Raw genomic sequence first — 11944 nt, 5'->3', positions numbered from 1 at the left:
TGATTTCAATCATAAGAAATATTTATGTTGTACCTTCTATGTGTCCAACTCGGAAGGGGAAGGCAGTGGCCATGACATTTTAGTGATTAATCAGGACCTTAGGGACTTGTTAAAGATGAAGCTTCCTAGGCTCCTCATCGTAGATCTCGATTCGATGGAACTTAGACAAACACTAGGGTGAGATGATGATATGATCCCAGCCCTCAGGAGCTCGCAATGCCCTTGACTCTTTTAGAGGCAGGATTCACCTGAAGGCCTCTGTCCATCCTCTGGCCACTGCCAGTTTCTGTTGGTCAAGAGCCCCCAGGCCTAGCCCAGAGCAACCAACCTCCGCTGAGAGGTACCAGTCTTTGCTTTGGGATCTGAGTTCCAGATGCCAGTGCTGCTTCTTTGGCATGGTGGTTCTTTTCAATGCTAGCCCTTGGGAATGCTGTACCATCTAAATGGAAAAACCGATTGACTCCAGTTCTAAAATCCTGATCTTTCCTGCCTGATCTCATTTCCAGTACCTGACTCCTTTTCTACCTGGACCAGTGATGCCATCTGTCCTTCTCTGCCTCAGCTGGCCCCTCTGGAATAACCTTTGCCAGCTTTCCTTATGGCCCTTCTTCTAGGACCAACTTAATTGGGGGAAATAAGACAAAGAGGGTTAAAAGAGAGGATTTCTCCAACATATCTAAGCACAGCCTGGGAGGCTGAAGCCAGGTAGAGATCAGAGCATCCAGAGGCACAACCAGGAGATCAGCCCAATGGGAGAGAGTCCAACGGGCTGGAGGGGTTTCTGAGAAGGAAGTTAAAAAGGAATTGAAACATGAAGTTTTATTCATCCATTCATTTATGCAACAGACATGTGCTGAGGCCCTCTGCCTTAGAGTAACAAATGTAAACTAGTTCAACCTTTGTCTTAAGGAGTGTGCGCCATCTAGTAGGGGATGGAATCGGTCCTTGAAAGTCAAGAAGATTCTGGATAGTCAAAAGTTGGTGGAAGTGCATTCCGAGCAGGGGGAACAGCTTGAATAAAAGTGTGGAAGCAAAATTGCAGAGTTGAGAACCAGTGGGTTGACCACCCTAAGTGGAACAGAAGTGCAGGGAATTACATTCTAACTCAACATATCTTTTCTGTGGGGCTGCGCCCAAGCTGGGTGCTAGGGGACATTACGGTGAATAACACAATCTCTGCCCTGAATTGCTAGAACCTGTGCTAGCATTCCAGAAAGTACCAGGGAGCCATATGGCGGGTGCCTACTCTCACAAAGCATTGCAAGTTATCAGTGTGGGTGACACCACAGACCCTGGTAGCCTCATCTCCCAGCAGAAGGACAGATTGGCCGATGATCTAAAGAGAGCCGGTAGAGAGGGCTCAAGTGGCCTAAAGAGAGATGAAATTTAGTTTGGGGAGATAAATGTCCCTGAGCTACAATCAAGTTCCTGATTCTGCCTGGGGGAGGCAGAGCCTTAACGAAAACCATCCAAGAAAAACAAGTAGGAGGGCTGGCACACTTGGAGACAGTCTAACCTAAATCAGTTCAGTTCAGTTCAGTTCAGTGGCACAGTCGTGTCCGACTCTTTGCAACCCCATGAATCGCAGCACGCCAGGCCTCCCTGTCCATCACCAACTCCCGGAGTTCACTCAAACTCACGTCCATTGAGTCGGTGATGCCATCCAGCCATCTCATCCTCTGTCGTCCCCTTCTCCTACTGCTCCCAATCCCTCCCAGCATCAGAGTCTTTTCCAATGAGTCAACTCTTCACATGAGGTGGCTAACCTAAATAGACAAACATAAAGCACCCATGAAGGCGGGATGGGGTGAGATCCCCAGATGTGATGCTTTATCCTGCAGAGTGATCCTGGGCAGAGCAGCCTGTGGCAAAACGCCTCTCTCTGATTTGTGCAGTAAAGGCTGCTCAGGTCAGGGCTGGGAATAACAGAGATTTTTATTACTTTCTGGTTTTGTTGCTTTGTTTGTGTTTCTTTTCTGCTTCTTTTGTTCTCAGTGAGGTCTGAAAAGTCAAGATGGTTCTAGATGGTTTGGAGGAAAACCCCCTGTCCTGAGAATCAGAGAAAGTCTGGCCCTGATAAGCTGTATGACCTTGGGCAAGTCCCTTCCCCTCTCTAGACCCACTCCTCAGTTACCTGTCTGCCTCACCATATTGAATGAGGGTCCATAACTATAAGAATAAGACCTTATTCCTTTCAAAGAAGTAGAGAGAGAGGAAGAGGGGTAGGAACAAAGCTCTAGGCAAAGTGGAAGCTCCGGAAGCAGATCCTAAGGCTTTGCCAGCAAAAGTGGAGGTTGTCAGAAAATGGGGCTATGGCAGGAGGAAGTTTGAAGGGCAGTTCCACTAGAAACCAACTGTGTGGGGCGAGGTGTGCATTTCATTTGGTTTGGGAGTAGAGCTTGAGTTCTAGCTCCTTCCCACCAACCCAGCCTGAAGGTAAAACACCACCCTCTGTGAGTGCTGACCAATCAGCTGAGAACCTCTAAGTGCCCGTGGTGCTAAAGTGCTAAAGAAGTGAAAATCAGAAGGACTGTTATACCCAGCTTTTCCTCAATACGGAGAGAGAGGAGATCCTAGAACTTTCTCTTTACTCTTTTGCCAGTAGATGTTTAAAACACACACACATACACACACATCTCATCAACAGATGAATGGATAAATAAGATGTGCCACATATATACAATGAAAGATTACTCTGCCAAAACAAAAGAATGAAATAATGCCATTTGCAGCAACATGGATGGACCTAGAGGTTATCATACTAAGTGAAGAAAGAAAGAGGACAAGCATTGCATGGTATCACTTATATGTGGAATCTAAAATATGATACAAATGAACTTCACAAGATGGAAACAGACTCACAGACATAGAGAACACACTTTTGGTTACTAAAGGGGATGGCAAAAAGGATAGATTAGAAGTTTGAGATAAAAGATAAAATACGTACACAACAAGAATTTCCAGGAGATGAAATCAGTCAATCCTAAAGGAAATCAACCCTGAATATTCATTGGAAGGACCAATGCTGACGCTGAAGCTCCAATACTTTGGCCACCTGATGTGAACAGCCAACTCAATGGAACAGACTAGGAAAGATTGAAGGCAAAAGGAAAGGGGGTGGCAGTTGATGACATGGTTGGATAGCATCACCAACTCAACGAACATGAATTTGAGCAAACTCCAGGTGATGGTGGAGGACAGAGGAGCCTGGAGTGCTTCAGTCCATGAAGTCGTAAACAGTCAGACATGACTTAATGACTCATCAACAACAACAAGGAATTGTATTCAATATCTTTTAATACCTGTAATGTAAAAGACTCTGAAGAAATATAGGTACAACTGAATCATTTTGCTGTATACTTGAAATTAACACAATATTAAAACTCAACTATACTTCAATTAAAAAAAAAAAAATCACACCTTACTTTGGGGTTTCTGCGTCACTCAAGGAGCTAGTGGAATGAAGCCTTCCTCATAGGCTCACCTGCCCCTGCCCAGCAATCAATACTCACCGATATTCCCTGAGCCTCTCAGCCTCAGCCTCAACCCCAAATCCACTTCGGGAATTAGATTCTCCTCAAAACAGAGCATTCTCAAAGACTAGACAAAGGTCAAGAACGCCAGCTTTGGAAAGTCTCCCCACAGTCTCTCTCCATTGCCTTGGTTTAGATCCTGGCCGGAGTCCAGATGACGCCTTCATCTCCTGCTCCAAGGGGATCTGGGTGATGGTCAAGCCTGGTGAAAACCAGCAGTCACACCAGGGGCCATAGCTCCACGAGGGACTTGCCACAGAGTCTCTCCGCCATGGGGGATGTAGAACTTCAGACACGGGTCCACAGTCAGGTGGGAAGGAGCTCAGTTGGCTGTGAGCACCCATGCCTGATTCTGCAGAGGGGACACAGGACTGCCTTCCTGTGAGGGCCATCCCTCTCCCTGGGGAGAACAAAGCTGACCTACAGCCAAAGGGAGCGTGTCTCTGGTGCAGACCATTAAGTAGCCCAAGTAGGGGTCTTTGAACTCAAAAGCATATTTAAAGGTAGTGATGTAGGTGGAACTAGCAGGCACTCAAAACATATCCGGAGGAGTGATAGAGTGACCAAGAAGAGGAGGGATATAATAAGATATAAATAACTAATGAGAACCCACTGTGTAGCACGGGGAACTCTACTCGATGTTCTGCGGTGACCTAAAGAGAAGGAAATTCAAAAAAGAGGTGATATGTGTATGCTACAGCTCACTCATTGTGCTGTGCAGTAGCAAAGGACACAATATTGTGCAGCAGCTATACTCCAGGAAAAATTAAAAGGATGAAGAAACAAAGGAGGGGAGGGGAGGAAAGAGGGAGGGAGGGAAGGGGAAGGAAGGAAAGGAGGGAGGGAGGGGAAGGGGAAAGATGGAGGGTGGGAGGAGAGGAAGGAAGGAGAGAGAAAGTCACTTCACTTCCAAAAGACTCAATTTCACCATCTGTAAAATGGGAATACTATCCCCACATCAGGCTTGTTGTGAGAATAGAAGGTATACCTTCTGTGAAACAGCAGTACAGAGCTGGTGCTCCAAAATATCAAAGAGCTGAAGGACCTGCCCAGCTGACACCCAGCTCCTACTAGAGCCAAGACTGGAGACCAGGGAAATCTGAGTCTAAAATCAGGCATCACTCAAGGAGCTGCCCAGCTGACACCCAGCTTCCCACACCAAACTGCCACACCCGACCTGCTTGGAGATAATGTCACTGAACCTAACACTTAGTCAATATGGTCTTTTCAGACAATGTGGTGACTCCCACCCAGGGTAGTCAAAATTCCCCCACAGACCCCAAATAATAACCCAGGGAAAAACAGCTCATGATGGGATTCACCAGAGGAAATGACCTGTTGAGAGACTGGAGGAGGAGGTGGGGAGAGACCAGTGAACCCAGGTTTCTCTTCAGGCTGATGTCACTAACTTCAGGCTGCAGAGGAACTTGGATTCACTGCCTCGGGAGCCTCCCAGTCTTCATCCCCTCCCCACTACCCCAGTCCTAAATGGGTTCTCACATGTTGTTCTCTATCCTTTAAACCATCTCAGCACCTCCCTCCCTGGTACCATCATCCAGGTGCTGGCAAGCAGACCATGTGGTCACCAGGGAGGTAGGGAGCCAGGATCCAACTCTGGGGGAGGCTGGGAGGTGTGATGAGGTTTGGGAGTCTGTCCCTCTGCAGTTCTAGTTTATCTTAGTAAATTAAGGAAGAAATAAGAGACTTTCCAATCAAGGTAGAAATTAACATCAGTTGTATAACTCCCAGGACACAACTTCAGTTTCCCTGAATGTGTGTGGTGCAGACAATGAGTTCCTTCCCTTTCACTAACAGAAAGATCAGGGTGTCCAGGAAGCTATCTGGAGTGGGAACAAGGCATGTTTACTGAGGGCATCCCTGTGTTATGGGTCCTAAATTCCCATTCAATCCTCAAGACTACCCACAGGGCAGGGAGGGCTTAGTCTCTTTCAATTAAAGAACCTGAAATTCCAAGCATACAAATGATTTCTCCAGGACATAGATTCTACTTTCTAGCTGCTTATAGTCAAAAGCCAGGCATGGTCTCACTACTTCCTTTCTGAGTTTTTCAAGTCTCCTCAAACAAGAACTAATCTCTTCCCTCTGCATCCAAGGTCATGGTGCTCCTAAAATCTCCTGGATTTTAGTCCTCTACCAGCTCTGCTCTTAATTAAAGACAAAGATTGAGTGTTCCTGGGTTTGTTTTCAAGACCACCGTGGAGGCGAGAATGTTAAAGTCAATAATCAGGGCTGAAGAAATTATCAATGTTTTTATTACAGTTTATCAAAATTGATGTGCCAATTAACAACCAAGCATCAGTCTGGGCTGATGCTAGCTTGAAGCAGGATTCAAATGAAGCCCAAGATGATGTTCTTAGCAGCCTGGTTGGTTAGATAAGACATAGGAAACGGCAAAAAACAATGTGTGACAGTTTTAACCAAGAACACAGAAACTCAGCTTCACCACTGCGTGACATCAGGCAAATGCTTTCATCTCTCTGAGGCTCCATTTCCTTATCTGCAAAATGGGAACAATGATACTATCTGCCTACAGAGTTATTGTGCAGATTAAGTGAGACAATCACAATAAACTGTTTAGCACAGTGCCAGCAGAAACAGATCTTAATAAACGAAGCTCTTAACGATTTTAACAGCATTGTTGTCGGGAGGGAGATTGGGAACTGAAATTTATTAAACAGCTCATGTAGCACATCCGACTACTTAACACAACTTTCAATCCTCAGTCAAGTTAGTCCTCTATTATTATCTTCATTTTCTAGATGAAAAAACTCAAGCCTCATCATGTGCTGACTCACTAGCAAAGTGAAGATTTGAAACCAGGTCTGTGTAATAGTAAGACAGATATGAACAGATCAAAGCAAACAAACAGGTTTATGAGGGGTTGGCATTGCTGGGACCCTAAAATCTCCAGGACCTTCTGGAGCAGGCTGCACAATAGAAAATTCTATGATGGTGAAAATGTTCTAACTTGCACTGAACAACATAGGAGACACTTGAAATGTGTCTAATGAGACCAAGGAACTGAATTTTTAATTTTAGTAAAGTTTAGTTACTTTAAATGGAAACAGCCACACATGGCCAGTGGCTGCCATATTGAATATCAAGGTCTAGACTACAGCTCTGGCACCCTCTCCAAACTTGCATCCAAACCTCCACCCCTCCTGATGTCGCCCTGATGGTGACTTGCTTGCTCAGGTCCCCCCTGGCCCTGTGTTCCCAACTCACATCCCATTTCAACCCTGCTCTCCGATCCCTGGCTTTTGGTGACACTCCCCGCCCCCCTCACACCAACTGCTCCTCCTGAGTTGACCTTTAGCTTCTCTCTACCAATTGTTGTGCTCTGGCTTCCTGCTGTGTCTGGTGAAAGTTCCCCAAACCAGGCCCAGGACCCTCAGAATCTTCAGCCTTACCTGAATATCCACCAACATCCCAGGCCCAGGTCCAGATGCCCGGGGGAGGCAACAAAGGAACAGAACACTCAAAGCTGATGTGACCAAGAAATCCCAGGATGTTTGGTTGCTTCCATATGAGAAAAGCACAAAGGATAAATGAAGGTGTCGATGTCAGGGTGTAAGTGGGGAGACAGCATACACTGAAAATACCAAAAGGTGTTCCAGTTCCTCCAGGGGCAAACATGCTCCTGGGCAGGGGGGACAAGAGAGCCACCTCCTTGCTTGGATTCCCCTGGGAGAGGGCGAGGGCACTCCCTGGCCAGGTTCCAGCCTCCTCCACCCTGCTCTGACCTCTGAAGGCAGCACTGAGGACCTGGCTTCCTCCGCCACCAAGCTGTACCACAGCAGAGCAGAAGAGCAGAGCAGGTCTCCATGTTCCTCTGGCCTCCTCTCTGCTGGGTAGAGTGCTGGCAGTGACCAGCTTCCTCTAGTGAAGGTGTGAGTCGTACTTGCAGCCGAGCTTCTCTCATACTTCTAGTAAACACTCCCTCCTCTCGCCCCTTCCAGCCAGGGATGGTAGCAGCTCCCAGCTGCCAGCATACCCTGAGGGCTGCTGTAGCTCTTGCTCTTCCCCTGAGCCCAAGCCACCCTCTTAAACGGTCCCTTCTTTAGTGCTCTTCAATTGTTCTGTCTGATGCCTCATCTGTCAGTTTCTTGCCAGGACCCTGACTGATACAGGGTCTATGCTGTGTCTTAACGGAGAAGGCGATGGCACCCCACTCCAGTACTCTTGCCTGGAAAATCCCATGGACGGAGGAGCCTGGTAGGCTGCAGTCCATTGAGTCGCTAAGAGTCAGACACAACTGAAGCGACTTAGCAGCAGCAGCAGCAGCAGCAGTAGCAGTAGCTGTGTCTTAAAGGATAAGCAGGATTGATGCAGCAGAGAAGAGAAACTCAGAAAACAGAAGACCAGACAGAGGAATAGAGGCAGAACAGTCAAAGTCCTGCTCAGGATGGCGAAGCCCTGGAGAGGGACTCTGGGTCAGGGGAGCTGGAGCTGGAGCTGCTCCACCGGGCAAGGGAGGCTTTCATCATAGGAGTCAGAACTGCGAGAGTGGGAAACCAAGGGACCCATGTCAAACTAGGATAAGGCCATATTTCAGGGTCCCTGTGCTTTGCAAGTTTCCATGGAACCAACCCTTTAAGAGTCTCATGATGTAGCTGGGTGACCATACAACTGTGGCTTTTATATACACACGACCCAACTGGTGAATAAACAAAGCTCTAGTTGAATAGATTTTCTCTCTGGCTTCCATGACAATCAAATGAGAAAAATTCCATTAATATTCAAGCTTATCTATCCCGTAGCCAATTACCTATGGAGTCATAAATATATACTTCAGTCTGTTAGACAGGAACATTCAAATCCTGCCTCTTTGTATCGTATTGGCTAAGCAAATGCAAAAACACATTACATAGCACCTAAGTGTTGATATATCACCGTGATCACTGTACTTGTCAATTCTCCCCTACATAATTCAGATCTACTTCAGTTTGGAAAAAAATGTTTCTAATACATATTTTATGCCAGATACCATTTGTACAGAGTATGCATGCCTAAAACGCTACATGTAATGAGTCTAGGGCTATTCTTCTGCCATACTTAGCAGCTCCTGGGCTTCCCTGGTGGCTCAGATGGTAAAGAATCTGCCTGTAATGCAGAAGATCTGAGTTCAGTCCCTGGGTTGGGAAGTTCCCCTGGAGAAGGAAATGGCAACCCACACCAGTAGTCTTGCCAGGAGAATTCCATGGACAGAGGAGCCTGGCGAGCTACAGTCCATGGGGTCGCAAAGAGTCAAACACGAGTGAGCGACAAATACATTCACTTTCACAGCAGTTCCTAGGAAAGCATAGTGACCTCTGCTGCCTTCACAGCTAAGAGAATGTGGGCACCTGAGTTGGAATTTGCAGAGACATGGCTAGCAGAACTACCATTGCTCCCTTACCTGAAAGGACACAGAATTCTTGAATGGAATCATGAATTCATGCTTACAGAGCTATGATAATATCTTAAAAGACAAGTGAAAAAAATTCTGACTGTATTTCTCAAATTTAAAAAACAAAGAAAGACTGCTTTGGCTGATATTGTGCCAAAATACCATGATAACAAAATTTTTGCATTATTTGCTTCCACCTGTTTATTTGCTGACTGTTGAGATGAGGGTACTTGGATTGTCAGCAATGTTTTTTAAAGATCTTATAAGGCTTGGGCTTCCCTTGTGGCTCAGGTGGTAAAGAATCCGCCTGCAATGCATGGGACCTGGGTTTGATCCCTGGTTTGGGAAGATCCCCTGGAGAAGGGAAAGATTACCCACTCCAGTATTCTGGCCTAGAGAATTCCATGGACTGTATAATCCATGGGATCTCAAAGAGTTGGACATGACTGAACGTGACTTTCACTCACTTATAAGGTTATCCTTTTCCCACAAGTTAATTGATAACCTTAATTACCTGAATAGACCTAAAATTTCAGGGCTAAATGCAATGGCTGACTTGTTTGCATTTTTTTCTGCCATGCTAATTAATTCACGTGGGTGAAAAGTCCACAGTGAAGAACACACAGAAGGTGAAAAAAATAAATGTCCCAGTGACCCATTAGAAGCATTACCAATTAGAGCGCTGCTTTGTGAAAAATCATTAACCAGTGAAATCGACAAAACTGAAAATATCCACGTATTTGCCAAGGGAGTATAAAGAATGGCACAGCATGTCTACATGTTTTTCCATAGAATATTATCTGTTCCTTTTCTTTTTGACAATCCCTGCCCCTGTATCTTAAGCAGAACATTCTTTCTCCAAATTAAAACCAATTAAAAGCTATTTAAGGAACACTGTGACAACAAAGTTTAACAGAAGCAACAGCACTCACTGCAGACACAAGCCAGCGGGAGCTGCGAAATTTGTCGATGATTTTGCTAATGTCACGATGGAGATGTTCGAAGTTTGCTTCTCATTTTCAAATTTGTCTGTGTCGACTGAATATCTCACGGTGCTGACATGTTTTACGTTAGAGTATAAGTTTTGACGTTTGTTTAAATAGTTATTTTTTTGTTCTATAGGAAAGAATGGTATTTAGTGCTTAATACAATTTCCTGTTTTATTGTATGTGGGTAAGGTGCCACATTAAACGTCTACTTTGAACCCAGTTTTTCAGATAATGCCATTGCATTGAAAGAGAATCTAAAATGGTTATATTTGTGCAGTGAATAGCAAAAACTAAACCATCACAGTTTTCAGAAGGGCAAAAGGGGGAAATTGAGTATTCCATCTGCAGTATGCACCATATCATCCATTTTACTGCATTATTAATTTCCATCTTCCCAACAACTTCGAAAGGCAAGAGTGTTTACCATCCGCTTTTAGCAAGTGAGAGGCCCTTCACTCAGGGAGGTTTAGCAACTTGCTCAAGGTCAAATAATATGGCTAGATTCCGACCTGGATCTGTCTGGCTCCAAAACCCTCATAAGGTCAAAGAGGGCTCTTTCCCAGGAACCCAGGATCACGGGATGTTTCCTGCCAGCCTTAATGACCGTCGACAATGGTGGAACCAGCGGTCACTGAGGCAGAACTTGGCTTTCTGATGTGATCTGAGGGCACATTTGGCATCAGGCCAATACCCTAGCACAGCTCCAAGAGCTGCCCCATTTGAGTTGAGGGCACTCGCACCATTAGTCCTACGATTACTTTTCTGTGTTAGATCCTCAAAGGGCCAGGTAGGTGCAGGGGTGAGTCCCAGCTCTGCCGTCTATAGACCCTGGGCTCAGCAGTAAAACCCACTGCACCTGCAAAATAACTTAAAACTCAAAAAAAAAAAAAAAGTGGGTGGGAAATAATCTATCCAACATCAAAAGGCTGTCTGAAGGAATAAATTAAATGATCTGTGAAAAATCCTTGGAAAGGAGCATATACACAGAAGGTGCTTAATGAGCGTCGGCTGCACGTGGAAGCCATTAAGGCCGAAGTGAAGGGGCACGGCGCAGGTCCCGAGTGCTGCCTTGGATCCACTGTTCAAAGTGCAGCCCCCAGACCAACAGCATCGCCATCACCCGGGAGATGGTTAGAAATGCAGGCCCTGCCCTAGACCCACGGATTCCTTTCTAACAAGATTCAGGTGTGTGCGTTCAAGTTTGAGAAGCACTGGTTTAGGCCTCGTAGCCTGGCTCTCTAGCTCTCAACCTCCAGAGAGAGAGGTTAGCAATTATTCCTTATCACAAAAATAGAATCAAAGGTCCTCTGAAGCTCATCCAATCCAGGAATGGGGAATACCTGGCATGGGTGCTGCCACTCCATTCCCAGCAACCAGGGCAGACGTTGCTAGCCAGTCAGGGAGCTCTTTGTCACTGAGTTCAGAAGGAGCTGCTTCATCTTCCACGGTGTACTCCAGGAACTCACTCTTTCTCTTGGACTTAATATGAACATGAAACCTACTTCCTACCCACTCCCACCATACTTTATTCATCGGTGGACCTTATCTCCCTTTTAAGGCTGTTTTCCCAACTTTCCAACCAATTTAACATTTATATCCTAGAAAAATACGCAATTGTCTAGTTACACTGATTCAACAGAAACTGAATGCCACCAAGGTTAAATGACAGCCCCAAAGTGGAGAATCCTATTCATCTGGTTCAATGCTTCTCTTTTTGTTCAGGTCCATCTCTGTTCCACCATTCACATCAGTGCTTCAGACCAAGGAAAGGAAAACTTGAAACCTCACAAAGAACCTAGGACATCATACTGAGGCACTCAAAAACTAAGCTAGAAAGACAACAGGAAGTTTTTTAAAATGCTTTGAGACCTTGAACCTCTCCTACATGCCCAGGCAACCCCGCCCTGTCTCCTACTGAGAGCTGGAGCCAGCATCTTTGCTACCAGGAAAGGATGGATGGTGTGCCAAGTCAGGCTCACTCGCACGGCCTTCACCCAGCTTCCCCAGCCGCC

The sequence above is a fragment of the Bubalus kerabau genome, chromosome 10, assembly GCF_029407905.1.
Source record: "Bubalus kerabau isolate K-KA32 ecotype Philippines breed swamp buffalo chromosome 10, PCC_UOA_SB_1v2, whole genome shotgun sequence".
In the NCBI taxonomy this organism is placed as follows: domain Eukaryota; kingdom Metazoa; phylum Chordata; class Mammalia; order Artiodactyla; family Bovidae; genus Bubalus; species Bubalus kerabau.
This window is presented reverse-complemented; position numbering follows the sequence as displayed.